The 19,405-nt window shown below is 45.1% G+C and overlaps 1 protein-coding gene across 1 annotated transcript in view; it reads right to left on the reverse strand.

Moving 5' to 3' along the window:
• MYO16 (myosin XVI) overlaps positions 1 to 19,405 on the reverse strand; it is a 539,332-nt gene that overhangs the window by 489,322 nt on the left and 30,605 nt on the right. The gene's annotated exons all lie outside the window — the stretch shown is intronic.

The raw sequence follows: 19,405 nt of genomic DNA on the forward strand, positions 1-19,405 counted from the left end.
CAATGTCAGTCTGTCCCATGGAGCAGGACAGATCTTACATGTCTGCTTGTGCATACCTTCATGTACCACTGCCCCCGAGAGACCTGTGGCATTCTGCTGGCCCTGGTGACCCACCTGGGTCCAGCCTACATCACCCTCATTGGTCAGTTTCTCAGAGAGCTTCAGCTCACTGCCTGCGGACAAGAGCACCGATCCAGGCTTGTCAGCACCTGGCTGAAATGACGAACAGCGGCTTGAAGGACGACGCATGGACCTAACATTCAACCATCCTTTTTTTAAGAATAGTCAGTCAATTAACAACTATTCATTAAGGATTTGCAGACTGCACAAAGCTAGGAAATAAAATAGAATTAACAGATAAATTGGGGCTGAGTATGGCCCAAGAAGTTTGCATTTGTTAGAAAATATCCAAATCTCTTTCCAAGTTACTGAAAAACTATTGCCAAAAGAAAAGTAGAGACAGGCATTTTCAGATGGAAGATGACTAACGTAGACCCCGGGATCCAGTGGAAACACATTAAAACTGCTGCAATGTAGATAATAATAAGAACATGACCAGGGCGGAACGAGACGCCCAAACTATGGGTTAGAACTGGGAGCCACATCAGGCCAAGAATGAAAGCCATACGGAGGCAGAAATCATGGAAAAGACGCGGTGGCCCGTGCTGACTCGGATCTGTGCCTGTAGCCGGAGAGAGCACAAGAAAAAGGCCCAGGGAAGGAAGCCCAAATAAGAAAATGCAATCAGAGTGACGTCAAATATGGAGTCGAAAACTTCAGAAGGGCCACGCCACAGCGCTCCACTTCCTTAACTCGTGGGCGGGTGATGGCCACCCTGGCTTTGCTCCCCGAATCAGAGGATTAAACAGAAAGGGAGAGAGTGCCCCAAAGAGGAGAGGTCTCAGGAGCTCCATCTGGCACGTCGGGGAAGGTGGATGGGTAGCAGCCTGCGGAGCACGTGGCTTTGGACCTTGGAATGACGCGGAGATGAAGCACCTTGGTCTAGACCCAGATCCCAGGGAGACGCGCAGCACGGAGCCACCAACAGAGCCCTCCTCCTTTTCCCGTGGGCACTAGAGCTGTCCGCAGCAAACCACACGTGCAGAGAGGGGAGAAGGCCCCTGCCTGGCCCTCAGAAGCTGAGAAGAGTGGGCTAAGGACACCGTGGGTCCCCTGGGGGCTTCCTAGGGCACCTGGGGGAGGCCCATTCCTAGAGTGGAGCCAGACACTGTGTGACAGGGAGGGGAGGCGACCCCAGAGAAGAGCATCTGTAACCAGCACCTAGCCTCAGGTCCCAACCGTGGGAATGTCTTAGCCAGGGGTGACTCAAATACCAACAGACAGAAGGTTCTAGCAACACTCCTCCTCAAAGCTGTCTCCAGTGTGAAGTGAGAGAGCAAAACAGCGTGGAATCACAGGGAGGAGTGAGTGACAGCGGACACCCAGTCTCCGTGGTTCTGATCCAGACTGGAGCCGACAAAGACACTTCCTGGGTGTGAGGACCTAGGCCTTCGCGGAGGGCGATGAGTCTGTGAGAGGGAAGGCAGGCGACACTGCTACGGTGTCTGCTCCTTCAAGCTCAGGCTGAAGTTCAACTGACATTGCAACACCTCAGGGAGGCAGGGCCTTCAGGAGGTAACCACAGGGCTCCGTCCTGTGGCCACTGGTGCCTTGGAAAGGTGAGGGCAACGCTCTCTCTCTCTCTCGTTCTCTCGCCTTGGGCCATGTGACAACAGCACAAAGGCCCTCATCAGATGCCAGAGACATGACATGGGACCTCCCAGGGCCGGAGCTCCGACCCAACATGTTTCTGTTTGTTATAAATTATCCAGGCTCAGGTCTTCTGTTTTAGGAGCACAAAATAGCGAAGACAGGCACAGCAGGAGTGTGGTGTCACCTGTTTATCACAGTGTCCAAAACACCTGGCAAGGGAAGTCCAGAGAAGGAAGAGTCATGGACTCATGGTGGCAGAGGCTCAGTCGCGGCCAGCCGACTCCACTGCTCTGGGCCTGAAGTAAGGAGAGCATCATGGAGGGAGGGCAGGGAGGAGGAAAGCTGCTGGGCTCACAGCTACGGGAAGTGGGGGGACTCCAGGGATACAAGATACACCCCAACGCTCTGCCTCCTGTGACCTACCTGCTCTAGCCATGCCCCACCTGCCGACAGTCACCATCTAGCAAGACCTTCAAAGGACTAGTCCAGCCAATGGCTAATCAACCGATGGGGCTGCAGCTCTCCTAATCTAATGGTTTCACCTCTGAACTTTGGTGCCCTGCCTCATGAGCTTTTGGAGAACACCTTGTGCTAGTCAGCTTTTCATCACTATGACCAGAAGAGCTGATAAGACCAATTTTAGCCCAGGATGTAGTGGTGCACGTCTGTAATCCCAGTGGCTTGGGAGGCTGAGGCAGGAGGATCACAATTTCAAAGCCAGCCTCAGCAAAAGTGAGGTGCTAAACAACTCAGTGAGACCCTGTCTCTAAATAAAACACAAAAAATAGGGTTGGGGATATGGCTCAGTAGACGAGTGTCCCCAAGTTCAATCCCCGTACCCCTCCCCTCAAAAAGAACAATTTAAGAAGGTAAGGCTTATTTGGAGGCTCACAGTTTCAGCAGTCTGAGTCCACAGATGGACAATGCATTCCTCGGGGCCTAAAGGGAAGTAGAACACCATGGTGGAAAGGTGTGGAGGAGGACAGCAGCTATGGACATAGCACCAGGAAGCAGAGAGAGGGCTCCCCTCACCAGGAAGCAGAGAGAGAGAGGTTGTCTCACCAGGGACAAAATACAAACCCCCAGTGACCCAGCTCCTCCAGCCACAACCTACCTATCTACAGCTCCCCCCAGTAAATCCCTATAAGCAGATGAATGCACCGATTAGGTCAAGACTATCCTAACACAGTCATCTCGCCTCTAAACTCTCCCGCTTCGACTCATGAGCCTCTGAGGGACACCTCTCATCTAAACCAAGGTACACCTCATATCCAAATCATAGCAAGGAGGAAGGGGCTCAGCCCCATGTGTGTGTCAGGGTGCACAAATACAATGTGCGTCTGTGCTCAAGGACATATATCTGAGAACGTATTTGAGAATAATCAATTCTGTTACCACAACCAGATACAGTCACAAATGGGATAAAGTCATGTGAGGTTCAGGGAAGGTGCACAGGTGTGTTCCGCACAGGTAAGGTGCAGGCAGGGAGCTACACGCCTCCGGCAGAACTGGGGCCAGCTTCACTGAGCTGCAGGACATGCCAAAGTCAGAGGGCGTAGATAAAAGTAAAATACATCTCCACGAACAAAAACGCGACTCATATAGAAAGCGCAGAAACTTCTGGGTGGTGGCTTTGTCATTCATACTTGGCCACCACCGGTGACACTGAGTATGTTCCTAGTCTGTCCCCACATGTGCTTTGACCAAAGAAGCCCACGAGGCCGAGGCTGTTGAGGAGCCTCGTGAGCACAGAGGAGCTGCGGCCCGTGAACTCGCCCTACAGTTGAAGAAGCTCGTGGTGCTACCCGTCCAAGACACCCGGGCCCCTCTCCCACCTCAGCAGGATCCTCGTACCCATACAGTGTCATCAGTCCCCCACACTCAGGCACAGCAGGTCCCGCTGCCTGCTTCACCTGGGAAGGCTGGTTCATCCCTGTCCTGTCCTGCTCCTTGCTGAGTCTTTAATTAATTGAGTTAAGAGAGTAAATCAGGCATATTGACAGCGTGTGAGCTTTCCTGTTCTGAAACTTCTGGGACAGCCTGGTTGGCAGCGTATTCCACTACTACATCAGGATGGTGTCACAGATAATAGTGATCATGAGGAAACCAGAGGAAATCTGGTGTGCTTGGGGTTTTAGAAGTCATTTGAAGAGTGATGAGGCTCAGGTTGATTAAAAACATGGATCAGATCATAAAGGCCTTTCCCACCAAGCTTCGGGGTGAAGAATTTATCCCTGGGTCAGGCAGAATTCTTGGAGGGCTTTGCAAAGCCAACACACAATCGTGAATGGGACAGTCCTGATGACTGTGGGGAATGAACTGGAGGGGACCCTGCGAGAGGTGGAGGAGACAGCCGGGAGAGCCCTGTCTAATTCCAGTGAGAAGACAAAGAGACCAGGCCAGAGTCGGAACTGTGAGGTCGGTGAGAAGGAAACAGGCTCAGAGGTGGGGGAGAAAAGGAGGTGTCGTGAGCCCTGACGAGTGTCAGAGAGGCCCGAGCAGATGGGGACCCAGAGAGCGAGCTCAGGCAGGAGGCAGTCAGGAGGGTGAGTCTGCAACTTGCCAAAAGACAGGGCTAAAGATGCAGATGAAGATGTCACCAGGTACACTTGCAAGATGACAGTGCGGAGGTAGATGGGATTCCTCAGGGGGACAGTGTCCTGGGGAAGCAGATTCAGCCGGAACAAACGGGGTTCACTGGAACCCTGATATTTAACAAGAGTGTGAATAAAAATGGGCACACGAAGGAAAGCCAGGAGGAGGTGCCATGTCAAGGTCCCAGTCCAGAGAAGATGTGTGTGTGAAATAACAGTGCTGCAAAGCAGGGGCTGACTCTGAGGTTGACACTGACTTATCAAACACATAAAACACCAGGCGCATTTTTATCTGAGCATTGTGCCTGTGGGCCCACCACTCACTCCTCTTTAAGATACCTTCTCAGAGTAAGTTGACGTTGCTGGCAAAAAAGGAAAGAGAAAAACAGCATTGTGCTTTTCTCAAAGGAGAGATAATTCACTTACAAAGCATTAAGAGGAAACTCAATAATTTTTTTAATTGAAAAGGCAAATTCAGAGGCGAGGGGCAGAACTGGTAAGTGTAATAAAATACAGACAAACGATGGTCGTTACTTCCATCTGTCCAGTCAGTCTGCCTGTTGCATACCTGAAGACCTCTCCCTGCACTAGATCTCACAGCCCTGTAAATGATTCGCTATTACTTGCCTGAGTTAAAAATCAGACACGACCCAACAGCAGGTCTAACATCACCAGCTTGCTCTCCTATTTTTAATTTTGTTTGTTACTCTCACAGGTGTGAGCAAAACTATTTTTACACTTTCTCCAAAGAACAAAAGAGCCAAGTTCAGGTCCAACGTGCTAAGTCTCAGTAAAGTCGACATCACCAGGAGGGTCATCGGCAGCTCACAGCTTGTGGGACGTGAGCATGCTCTCTGTTTCATCCACAGTGGTTTTTGAGCTAAAGCTAAAGGCCACAGCATGGCTTGCACTTCTAGGCAAGGACAGAGCTGCTGCTCCGTCCAAGACTCTGCGTAGCTGCCAAGTGGCTGACGCCTTGCACGGAGCACCCAGGGCTTTGTCCCCAGCAGCAGATGGGCCAGGGATCCTGCCGCCAGTGGCTCCACCGTCTCTGAGGCCGAGGTCTCTGCACTAATCAGATGCTTTGCTGCCTCTGGCCCATCAGCAGTCTGGGCCCCAGAGCACAAAGGCAGCCAGAGGGTGTGCCAGCCAGCTGGCCCCGTCCACACAGTGGGGACGAACCCAGGCAGGGTTCCCTTCCAGCTGCATGATGGGAGGGCATGGGAGACAAATCCCATGTCGGCCCCTGAGGGGCCAGAGAGTCTGCACCTGACCTCACTCTGTGAATCTGACTCACTGCTGTTCCTACACCTTGAATTATCACCAAAATTCACTGCTACTGAAAGACAAATTTATGAGGACTCATGAAGATTTTTGAAAGCTGTGATCACTGCCTAATGTCTTCCAGCACAGGTCAAGGAGAGGCTGGGTTTCTTCTTCTCATTTTTTATGCTATTCCACTATTTCCACATTCTGACACTTTCAGTCTCCAACAACTACCAAGGCCAGTTTTCCTTCTCTGCATCCTGCCACCCACAAGACACCACCCTCCCCAAGGACCATCACCAGACACTAATACACAGCCTGTTCCCCTCAGTCACGTGCTCCTGCCTGCCTCTCAGTCACATCCAGAGCTGCTTCTGGTCAGGGACAGAGAGCTCTGCGGCCTGGACAGCCAGGTCCCCAACTTTCCACAGGAGGTCACGGAGGCAGCTCACGGCGGTGCAGCCCATCTAAGAAAGGTATTAGACACTGTTAGGGGAAAACCAAAAGTCTCTGCCAAATTCTCCATGAGTTCCCAGTTTGCAGTTTCTGTGCTAGATTTATTTTCTTGTTGTTCATGGTAACAAATGTGACTTTAGGGTCAGATCCATCATGATGACACCAGAGACCTGTCTAAAAGTAAGGGTGTGTTTGGCGTGGGACCCAGGGGTGAGAGAACAATCTTACTTTATCTACTTTTGTTTGTTGAGCAAGTGTGTTTTGAGTTTTTATAATGTACCACATACTATTCATAGCACTGGGTATCCAACTGTAAACAAATTATCTCCCAGAATATAAATTTTAAACCAAGAGACACAGACATTAATTAAATGTACTATATTTCAGTTTCATCAAACAAAAGTGTTTCAAAAGTATGAATGGGTGTGTGAGTGTGTGTGTGTGTACATGTAAGCACGGGAGTATATATACATATACACGTATATACACATATGAGTACATGCACACATTTCCAACACCCACACATGGACAACTGTAAACAGTGATACACTCCTAAGAAACCTGAAAGTAAACCTGGACAAGCAGGAACGTGCATAGTGCTGTAGAGATAGGAGTACTGTAAATCCTGTGTCACTAACTGCATTTTAAAACAGCTTGAACTTACACACTTAACTATTATCAATTACATAGCATGATAAAATAAACATCATCTATTAAAAGGACGTTTCATGAAATGTAGTACATCATGAATTGTCTTATGCCTCCAAACATAAAAGGTCTTTCCAGCCAAGGCAAGCAAGCTCCCCAGGCCAAGAGCAAGGCGGCCCTTCATGTGCAAGACAAGCAGACGAACTTAACTCCTGACTCAGCGTTGTATTCAGTTTCTTGTTCATGGCTGTAGGACTTCTGGTAAGTGTAATAAAATACAGACAAACGATTACAAACAAAGTAACAAACGTCATTACTTCCATCTGTCCAGTCAGTCTGCCTGTTGCATACCTGAAGACCTCTCCCTGCACTAGATCTCACAGAGATCTAGTGACCCCAGAAACACGTCTCAGAATTTTCAATCACATACATTTGGCAATTACCTGTTGCTCACTAGGAGACCTGGCTTCGCCCACAGGTGGAGAGCTGTATGGAGAATGAGAACATGACTAGCACAAACCAGCAGGCGGCAGATGAGTGGGAACCAGTAAGTGATGCTGAGCCTTGTCGTCCAATCTCTGCATGAGGAAGGACGGACGTCCTGGGCCTCTCTGGCCAACAACACAACCCTTTCACAGCCCGGTTTCCATTACACGGTATACGTGGCACTGCCATGGTGAAAAGTCACCCTGAATTTACTCCTAAACCAAATGAATCAACCTTGTATAAAGTGTATGGATGTGAACAAGCATGTTTGTGTGTGTGTGTGCACACACTCACTCTCACACACACACACACACACACACACACACACAAACACACACTCTAACACCACAGGTACATAATCTCCAATGGAACTTGTGGAGCTGATAGGAATAGGATTTAGGCTTTTTAAAGTTTCTAATGAATCAAAAGTGAATTTTGGAATAGTAGTTACTAACATTCTAAAATGTGATTATCATGGGGAATAAATAAAGCATAATTATAACAAAAGTATACACGTGTTCTCATTTGGTAACAAAGGTACATGCCACTCTCTATGGACACAAACTGAGTACAAATGCTAAACACCATCCTTCCTGGTCTCAGGCTCTTACCCAGCTTCTGTTTATTTAATATTTCTGGTGCCAAACATGGAACAAGATTAAGAATGGTAGACATAGTATTTCTCTTTGTAGAACTGAATCTCTTCTGTTTTCCTTTTGTTTCCCCCATTACCTTGTAAAAGTATCACAATAGACCCTGGAGAGACAGGAAGATGGAGATAGAGGTACGGGTGCTGGCAAATCTCCACGTTGTATATGACATTCTACTCTAACTGCCCTGGTGCAATAATTGATGAATTTCTGGGAAACATTATTTGGTAATCTTGAACTTTAAAAGCTGGAGCAGCAGCTGGCATGAGTGTATTGACTGAGATCCCCATTCTTATCCCCACCAGAACCATCACCACTGTCTTCTTTGCAAGCACACCACATCAGCACCATCTTCCACCGTCTCCACCATGATGCCCACCATCTCTACCATCTCCACCACCATCTCTACCTGATGCCCACCATTTCAATATCTCCACGACCATCTCCACCATGATGCCCACTGTCTCCACCATCTCCACTATCATCTCCACCATGATGCCCACCATCTCCACCATCTCCATTCCCATCTCCACATGATGCCTACCATCTCCACCATCTCCACCATCATCTCCACCATGATGCCCACCATCTCCACCATCTCCACCCCCATGTCCACCATGATGCCCCCCATCTCCACCATGATGCCCACCATCTCCACCATCTCCATCCCCATCTCCACCATGATGCCCACCATCTCCACCATCTCCACCATCATCTCCACCATGATGCCCCCCATCTCCACCATCTCCACCACCATCTCCACCATGATGCCCACCATCTCCACCATCTTCACCACCATCTAAACCATGATGCCCACCGTCTCCACCATCATCACACACAGAATCAGCAGTCTACAGGCACAGCACACCTGTAAACTGATTTGTACTGTTTGATCACTTATCACCAAAACAAATGTAAGCAGACCAAACTTTTTCAGGCCCCAGAGGAGTCAGTGTCCTCTGGGCTGCCTGTATGCACAGGTGAACTGGCAGGGGGCTTGGGTGGCACAGCATGGGGCCACCATAATGAACTTCCCAAGGGACTGTGAGCCAGCTTTGATTTCTGCTCCCTGCTTTATTCTGTTGTTGGACCCCGGGGGGTGGGTCATGGTTACCACTCACCACTTAATAACTTCACTTGATTTTCTCTTGAGTACTTAAAAAATCACTTCACAAATGTGTACTAAAAATACAAAATTTTATTATTTTGATTATACTGAGAAACAAAAGTGAGGTGAGATGAGAAAACTCATATAGGAAGAACACGGACCACAGCAGCCCAGGGATTCTCTTTGGATCTCAGGGATCAGGAAGCTGCTACGGATCTTCAGCTACTACAATGACTGTTAACTCTGCAAAACATGCAGAAACCTAATGAGAAAAAACATCAGAAAGCAAATGAACCTTTCTAACGAGCTTCTTTTCCCTCAGCTCACTCGCCTAGAGCACTCACCTAGCATGTGCGAAGCCCTGGGTTTGGTCCTCAGCACCACATAAAAATCTCTGAGAGACAGTCAGAGATTTCTCTGTGAATCTGTCTCTCCTCTGAAGAGGGCACACCCCCACATCACACACCGTACAGTTCCTGCACCTGTCTTCAAGGTCCTCTGTGTCCTTTCGACTCTCTTAAAACCAGTGTCCTCAAAGAGCCTCATTTTCACAAGATCTGCCAGAGAGGATGGACTCTCTTTGTCGATCACAGGAAATCGGAAGACAGACAGCTGCCTCTGGGGAGGTGAGCTAGGGTGACCCAGGGGCCCCGGCAGGAGCACACGTTGCTGCCTTGAGAACTCTCGGCAGGGCACTGGGGCCACCGTTCTGGCCATGAGTACCCGGCCCCAGCGCTCACTCTGATCCTCCATCATCTCTCATCCTCAAAGCACACTCGGCCAGGGAGACCTACAGCCAGGAGGGCCTGCGCCCGAGCAGAACCGGGACGGCATGGTGACTAGAAAGAGCGTCCCTGCACCACGACCACGGCCCAGGCCAAGCACCAGGTGTCTCCAGGAGTTAGGTGTGTCCTCAGACTGAGTTAAAAGACGCCACTGAGACCAGGGTTGATTCTTCAACAGAGAGCAGGCCTCAGGCATCGCCACAGACTGAGTCAGGCATCTCTACAAACTGTGAGTCAGATGTCACCACAGGAACTCGGAGTCGGACATCTCCGTTTCCCCAAGTTACCCAAGCACCTAAGAAGAGGCGAACCCAGAACCTGAGTCGGGTTGTGTCTCTTGTCCAGCTCTCCGTGCCTTCCACATCCGGCCCCCAGGGGACAGAGCCTTCCCGCCCCTCCTCCACCTCCTCTCTCTACTCCTCTCCCTGCTTGTCTACCATCTAAGGTTCTCTACAACTGGACACATCTGGTGACATGTCCCTGATCAAAGGCAGATGTGGCAGGTGAGACCCCATCTCCACATGCTACCTCTAATAAACCAGGTCACAAGTGAGAGTGCTAACGTAAACATACTAATACACAGAGTGCTTAAAAACACTAAGTGTTTGACATGAAGCAGTGTGGAATTTCAAAAGCAAAGATTGTTTTCTTCTAACAAATGATTTGTTTTCTTCTAACAAATTATGTAATTCAGAGCATTGATTAAAAGAAATCAATTTGCCTAGTATATTTACTTTGTTAAGTAAGAGAATTTGGGATTCTATTCTACCAAAATAAGATCTTTCATATTACCCTTAAAATATGTTAAATTATTATTGGATATTATTATACATTTTACAATCTCAATAAACATTCATTATTGAAATTAATTCTTCAACACTTGAAGATCTCTTTTTTTCCCCAAGCAAACCATCCTGGGGAATTCTTCTTTATTGTCCTTCCCAAATATTCACTTGATATTTTCTATAGGGAAATGCTTATCATATCTAATACTGAAAAATTCTTTTTAATAATACAAGTAAGCAGAATATTTAGGGTGGAATAAAATAACTGATTTCCATGGAATACAAAGCAATGTTATCTGTTCATATCTGTCTTCATGAAGACTCTGACACAGTCAATTGTAATAAAATATCAAAACCATTACGAAGTAATAAAATCTTATTTTAAAAGTAATTCATGTAAAAAAGTAACAATAGTGGGGGCTGGGGTTGTAGCTCACTCGCCTAGAGCACTCACCTAGCATGTGCGAGGCCCTGGGTTTGATCCTCAGCACCACATAAAAATAAATAAATAAAATAAAGATAAAAAAGCTTTCATTTAAAAAAAAAAGTAACAATAGTATCAAATGCAGATGGGTCTTCCCCGATTGACATCTTCATTCCAGTTAAAGAAAACTGTTCCTCAACTATATTATTCAAAATTATAAGAATAATCAAAATTATCTATAGCTTTATTATGGGAAGTATCCCAGTACCTGGTCAGAATATCAGTAATAACATTTGTACAATCCACAGTGTATTTATTACTTCCTGGAGATTAGAATCTGTTATTGCTAATGAAGACTAATCCCAAAGATAATTTTGTATGTTTAACTCACTTCAAGAAACGCTGCAGAATTTAAGGCACTAAAATCATGGAAACACGAAACACCAACAAATCTTTAGTTAAAAAATAAATGGTAGTTTTTGCATGTACAGAATCTGAGAACTTATTAATGTACATTCTGTCAATTTTGTATGTTAAAATGTGAAGAGAAATATTGAACCCTTGATATTTGAAGCATAAAACAAAAAGTATGAAATAAAACAGCCTGATAGCAAAGGTCATATGTCTGTCAGGGTTGAATGTTATGATAAATCAGAACCTTAAGTTACCTGGGAAGTGAGGTAGAGGAACTACAGTTCAAGGCCTGCACAAGCAAGCGACTGTCTTAAAATGAAAAATTAAAAGGGTTGGGGATAGGTCAGAGGTAGACTGCCCCTATCTATCAATCTCCAGTACCACAAAAAGAAACAAAAAGATAAATTCTTTATAGACTATTGCATACTTGTTTTTATTCTAATGTTAATACAAATACATGAAAATACATGAATAACATATGTGCGTATATAGGCAGGCACGCACGCACGCACGCACGCGCGCACACACACACACACACTCGGCACCCAGGTCTTCAAAGCCACTTATATAAAATGTGTAGCTCTTTTGTTTCAGTTTCCCAATTTTGCTTTAAGTAATATTGTGACAAATAGCCATGGTTAAGGGGTCACCCAAGGATATTGAGAAATTCTGAGTAACATGTATTCAGTAACAGCCAACTCTCCTTTGGAAATCTTTGGAAATTTCCCTTTGGAAATCTCTCTGAGGTCTTCCTGACAGCTCGTATTTCAGGCCAGATGGAATGAAAACAACACCAATTTCATTTGGACAATTATCTCACCTAGGATAAATATTGCCACCTAGCGTGTAAGTTCTGATTGATATAGTGATTTTTTTTTACTAATATAATGAGTGTTTTAACATCTTGAAAATTTTAATTTTGCTATATACTCACAAACCTTCTTTCCAAATTGATTTTGAGACTTGCCTCATAGTTCTTCGTATGGAAAACACAAAGCTTTGTATTTCTGATAGAACCAGGCTCTTTCAACGCTTCTTTCTAAAGTGAATCTTCAGAAATAGACCCTGCAGCATTCTTGTCATAATGAATGTGGAAGCCAGGAAAGAAATGTTTCCATGGCACTCCTACCTGAAGCAGTTGACTCTGACATGAAAACCACTATACTACTTACTTGTCAGTGAGTGACCAAAAAAGATCTCCAATTTTTCTAGGCCTTAATAGAATTGAACCTTTGAAAATCACAGTTAAGAATCATGCAAATTGTAAATGATTCCATCCTGTGGGACACTGTCAGTAACTGGCTGACCATTCAGGTTGCTCCTAGTCATTCCAGGTTCACTGTTCTTAGATGACATCATCAAATGCCACTGTCAGTAAAATGAAGACTGTTTCCATGTCAGCAAAAGAGCCTCTTTAACAAATTGTGCTGGGGAAACTGGAAATCCACATACAGCAAAATGAAACGAACCCCCATCTCTCATCCTACATAAAACGCAACTCAGAGTGGATCATCGACTTAGGCATTATACCAGAGCCCCTGCACCTGACAGAGGATATTAGGCCTCAATCTACATCATGTTGGCTTAGGAACCGGCTTCCTTATCATAACAGCTCAAACATAGGAAATAGAATCGAGAATCAATAAGTGGAAAGGAGTCAAACTAAAAAGATACTTCACAGAGAAGAAAGCCATCAAGAGCGTAAAGAAAGAGCCCGCAGAATGGGAGAAAACCTTTACCACATGCACCTCAGATAGAGCATTAATCTCCAGGGTATATAAAGAACCCAAATAACTGAACACCAAAAAACCCCAAATAACCCAATTAAAAAATGGGCAAAGGAACTGAACAGGCACTTCACAGAAGAAATACAATTGGTCAACAAATATATGAAAAAATGTTGAACATTTCTAGCAGTTAGAGAAATGCAAATTAAAACTACACTGAGATTTCATCTCACTCCAGTCAGAAAGATAATTACCAAGATACAAGTAACAATAAATGTTGGAGAGGATGTGGGGAGAAGGTATGCTCATACACTGCTGGTGGGACTGCAAACTGGTGCAATCACTATGGAAAACAGCATGGAGATTCCTTAGAAAATTGGGAATAGAACCACCATTTGACCCAGTTATCCCATTCCTTTGTTTATACCCAAAGGACTTAAAATCAGCATACTACAGGGACTCAGCCACATCAATATTTACAGCAGCTCAATTCACAATAGCTAAACTGTGGAACCAACCTAAGTGCGCTCAACAGATTAATAGATACAGAAAATGCGGTACATATACACAATTAAATACTACTCAGCCATAAACTAGAATGAAATTATGACATTTGCTGGTAAATGGATGGAACTGGAGAGTATGATGCTAAGTGAAATAAGCCAATCCCCAAAACACAAAGGCCAAAACTTCTCTGTGATATGCAAATGCTGACTCACAATAGGTAGGGGTAAGGAAGAATAGAAGTACTTTGGATTAGACAAAGGGGAATGAAGGGAAGGGTAAGAAGGGAAGGGGAGTAGGAATAGGAAAGATAGTAGAATGAATGGGATGTCACTTTACTGTGTTCTTATATGAATACATGACCAGGGTAACTGCACATCATGTACACCACAAGAATGGGAAGTTGTACTTCATGCATGTATAATATGCCAAAATGCATTCTACTGTCATGTTAACCAAAACAAACAAATAAAAGATAAATTAAAAACAATTTTTACAGTTGTTTTGTTCAGAATAAGACCCTAACAAGAGCCCAAATGATCCATTATGTTAGTATATCTTAAATAATTTTTAATTCTTAGCCCCTCTCCCCACCTTTTTCTTGCAACCAATGTGAAAGAAACCAGGTCATTATCCTAAAGAGTTTCCCATATAATTCACATTTCTGATTACCTGTTTCCATTGTGTGTGCAACAGATCCCTCTCTTCTTTAAGCACTTAACTGTACAGCTGTTCTGTCCCATATGGGGCCACCGACCACACGTGCCTACTGAGCTTGTGACATGTGACTGGTCTGTGCTGAGATGTGCTATTAAGAGTAAAACACATACCAGATTCCAATGAGATGGTAAGAAGATTTTTAAAAACCCTCAATAATGTTTATAGTGATTATAAGTTGAAGTGACATTCTTCTTATATTGGGTTGAATAAACTATATTTGGAGAGAGAGAGAGAGAAAGAGAGAGAGAGAGAGAAAGAGAGAGAGAGAGAGAGAGAGAGAGAGAGAGAGAGAGAGAGAGAGAGAGAGACTCCTCTAATACCCTTGTTTTGCACAAGAGCTATAGTTCTGTTAAGGTTCTGTGAAATACCGGCTTTGCTCGGAGTAAAATCTGAAACAGAAGCCAGGCAAAATTCCCACTGGACACCACTTGGTGTCTCTACCAACTGTTGACCGCTGCTTGGCTGCATGAATGATCATGACGCCAAATATGTGGCCGCTGTGCTCTTCACTGCAGTCTGGTTTGTTCAGACTTGTTTGGTAGTGGGGTCAGAAAAGGGATGACTCTGGTCACAAATTACGGAAAGCAAGCTAATAATTATCCCTTACTTTCTCTAATCCTTTTTTAAAGAAGGTTCTCTGATGGTGAGCATTTGTGTTGTAGATTTATTAATTTGGATTTTAACGATAGGAACAAGTTGAATAATCTTGACACACAACTGTCATCTTGCCATGAGATAAATGATTTATCACTCTCTCCAAGTCATACTTCCTCTGGACCTTTAGAAAATTATGCAAGTGTACAGCCAAAGAAAAATCAAGGAAATGTGAGTCTCTTTCCTCCCAGTGGACCAAGTAACAAAAGGCAAAATGAAATATTGATCTACTCTTTCAACAGAGACTGCTAAGGTTTGCAGCCAACCTCTTCTTAGCTGTGGACAGAGCAAAACCAAAAATTGATTATCGCTCACTTCTAGTCCTAGGTTTCATGGATCTTCAATGGTTGACTGATTAATTAAATACGGTAACAGAATTCCAGATCAGAGCTCCCTTCATAAGCAGGCCATTAATAAACCCATTTTTCAATGTAGGAAACATCCACACACAACCGCATAATATTCCTTCTTAACTAAAGCATTTCATTTGGCATTTGACAGATCATACGTTATCTGACCCACAGGGAGAAGGATCATCAATTTGCAGTTCTTGTCTGGTTTCCTGGACAAACCGTGAAGTCTAATACATGTTTCGTGTCTTTCATGATTCATTCCCTAGAGGATAAAAGGACAGCTCTCTAGGAACTGGAAACAGAACAGGGAGGAGTCCGCACGTTGCCACTTGAGCAACCTAGTGAGATGTGGCCCCTCACTGCTGAGCAAATATGATGGGGGGAACTTCTTGGGTTACAAGGCAGCTGACTCTTCCACAAAACAGATATTGAACATTAGATGTCTGTGCCCAATGCAAATACTAATGCTAAGAAGGACAATTTCTTAGAAAGGCAGAGTCTTTGCAAACACTGATCAAATCCATTTCTTCTGGTTCAAAAACAGCACATAAAACACTGGAAGCAATTTTTCTGACAAATGATGTCCTGGGCACAGTATATTAAAAAAAAAATCTGCCAATGTAGCAAGAATGCTCTAGGTGATGCGTGTGGGCTGGGACACCCTCCAACAGAAGGCAGAGTGGGAGAGGTGCAGGTTAGGATGTGCGCATGGCTAACGGGGTACGCGGCTCACTGAGAGAGCATAGCATAGAGCCCAGTGTGACAGAGGGTCCGAGTGTTCTGATCCTTCCACACGTTGATTTTGAGTGTTCTAGCCATGGTGCTGAACATGGGGACAAGGAAATCTGATCCTTTAAGCTCTCAGAATGGAGTCAAGGGAGACCAGATCAGCCCAGCAACAGTCCTCTCCCCGGTGGTAGACCCTGCATCAGGCTTCTCTGGAGCAAACACACCCCACACTCCATTTCAATCACAGCTCAGCTTCAGTGAGGAACAGTCGACATTGCCTGTCTCCCCCGGACACCCAGCATTCACACTTCCACCCACCCACTGTCTAGATTCTGTCCCCCTTTCTGCACCCACACAGACCACTCATGAGATTTCTCTTGCCAGAGTCACCAATAAGGAAGGACTGCCACTTCCCGCCGAGGAGGCTTGCCAAGTTTACTCTCTGATTCTTCTCCCCCCAGTGCTAGACCTTCCTGGTTCTCTTTCTAAATCTTTGACTACTTCTCATCCCCCTTGCAGTTTTTCTACCATCTCCAGCTTTTAAATAATGCTATTTCTCCTGTTCCTACTGCAGAACCTTACATGCTAAGACTTTCAATTATTGATACACATAACAGAAAAAGAGATAATAAAGAAAATTCCCCAAACCTAGCGTGTATTAAAAATTTTAGACTTCCTTTCATTAATCCTCTTCCAAAGTTATTTTTTTCCAGTAGTCAAACTAGCCAAACCATCCCCTTTCCAGATTTCCATCGGTAAACAACTGAGTTCATGTATATCCATCTTCCCTCTGTGAGGACAGGTGTGCAATGTGGGTGAGATCACAGTGTGCTTCTGTCACTACTGGGATGCCGGCCTCACCAGACTCCAGGGAGTGTGGGACGTGGTTCAGGAAACAAAGATGGCCAGCACCGTTTATGTCCTAGGCTGCTCACCATCTCCTGGAACACTGTTTTCAAAACCCGTCTCTTCCCCAGCTTCAGTCATTTAATAAACTCCTCCTGTAGGGAATGCCAGGGCGGCAGCTGCTAAACCAGACTCTTGAGCTATAATGAGCTAGTGGTAAACTGTGGCTCTTTGATGATTGGCTAAAGAGATCACATCAAGACGGAGATTGTTTCCCTCTTCTCCAAGTGACCTGGGCAAGCTGGGCTGGAGTATGTCACCAGGGAGTCAATAAATAGCTGCTCTTACTTGGCCTACATCATAGGTTATGATGCTGTTAGTTCTTAGAAATTGCTGTGTCTAGCAAGCAACAAAAATGAGCATACATGTCTGTGTGTGTGCACACACACACACACACACACACACACACACTAAGCAAGTTGTGTTCCACAAACGTGATATTTCCTTGCATGAGCTCAACAGTTCTGACAAGATTTCTGTTCCAGATTTTCTGGAGAAATGTTATCAGGGACAATTAAGCAGTTAGTCCAGCACTGAATAAAACCTCGGAATGTACTTAGTATTTTAGAATGAGCACCTGGTTCTATACAGAATATACAAGGCATGGCTGGCGCCTTCAAAAGCTGAAATTCTGGTGAAATAATACAACTCTCAAATTCTGACTTGGCATGGGCTGCATTAGAAGAGTGTTCATCCCATCATCTTTTGTAGCCACAGACTAAATTCTGCACTGCAGAAAGAAAAGGAGAAATCAATGTGATTCTCAACAAGTTCCCTAGAAGGTACATACACTTCTCACCTTTTCTTCATCCTGAAAGTTGAAATTCCAGAATGCTCTGGGGAGCTGGAGCTACCATCTTGCCCTGAGAAGTTTCCAGTTAGTTACAGGACCCTGGTCCAGGAGGACTATGTGCATGTCAATAGACAACAGGGGAAAGCAAACGTCCTCATTATCCAGGCCAGTTACTCTGGGAGGTTCCTGCCACCCCATCCCAGCCTATTCTCTGATAGCACAAAGAAGTCAACTGAGGTCTGTGGATGTTTGAGGTATTCTTTCCACACCCACTAGTTTCCTTTTATCTAAAGAAATAAGAAAAAAAAAAATTACGACCTTCCCAGTGCTGCTTTCCCATATGGAGATTTGCTGGTTGGAGCCCATGAGCTGGTGGGGTCAGAGAGCCCTCTCTGGGGTTCCCCCTGCAGCTGAGTGAGTGGAGGGGTTGTGCTTCACCCTCCTGCATGGAATTGGGGAAGCAATCGTGATTCTTTCACAGGGTCAAGGACCCTACGTCTGGACACTCAAAGAAAGCACAAGGGGTCAGCCACCCTGAGGGCAGCATGGCTCACTTCTGCTCTACCTTCTTGCCACAGCAAACCATCACCAGACCCCAAACCTGTCTAAGAGCAACCAGCAGAGGTGCAGGATGTTCTGAACACCAGGCTTCTTCTGGGGACAATGAATATTTTATGGACATGATAGATTCTTCTCCAGAAGTTTTAGGATAGTCGAGATAAAACTTTCCCCTTTCAATAACAATAAATGGAGATGTTTGTCCAAAGGACAGAAATGGTTTTGGAAAATGACCCTGAAAGATGATGGTACAATCATCATCTTGTGTGGAGAGTGTCTCCTGAATTTTTCATTGATGCAGTGAAGCAGTAAACGTGATTTTTAGACCGAAGAATGGTCCAAGGTAAAGAAAACATAAAACCAGAACTGACAGGCAAAAAGGAACCCTTAAAATCAGAACCAGCAACATTTCAATCCTGCCTGATGATTACAGTAATGAGCTTGAGTTCTAACACTTGCAGTGATATCCCGCCTATCCAAGTAAATATCAATAAAATCTGCTCTAGCAACTGTACAAAAACAAGGGGTGGAGGAAGCCTTGTGAGACTCCAGTGGGGGAAAAAAGACTCAGTGCTGAGCCGGGAGACTGGTTTGCAGGGTGCTGTGTGTATCCAGCTGAACATGCACAGATGAAGGCACTAGAAGACAACATGTGCACTTCTATGCAAGGCAGCTGCTAACAGAGAAAAAGGAATTCACTCAAAATGGGTGAAATGGAACCCAAATGAAAGAGCTCTGAATTTGTTTTTCTTTGTTTTTTTTTTTAATTGGAGCTTTAGAGTTATACATAGATTTTGTATTTTTGTAGTTGCTTTTTGGGAGGGAATGCAGTACTTTGGACCCAGCCTGTAAATAAATAATATGGCCACCAGCCAAGGCAAAGACCTCAGGATGAGAAGGGCTTGTACACAGGGGCTTGGTGCCACATGAGAGAAGCATTTTATCAGATGGCGGTTTCATTCACCACAGTTACCCATGACAGAAAGGTTTTCCTTCACTTGTTGACACTTGCTTTTCTCTTTCTTTTCTTTTCCTTTGTTTGTTTCCTTTGCTGAACTCTCATTTTCAGTGTCTTGGAGGACATGCATGCACTTTCCTAGACAGGAAACTCAGAAGCACATATTAGACTTTT

The sequence above is a fragment of the Spermophilus citellus genome (assembly GCF_964194105.1).
Source record: "Spermophilus citellus genome assembly, chromosome: 1".
In the NCBI taxonomy this organism is placed as follows: domain Eukaryota; kingdom Metazoa; phylum Chordata; class Mammalia; order Rodentia; family Sciuridae; genus Spermophilus; species Spermophilus citellus.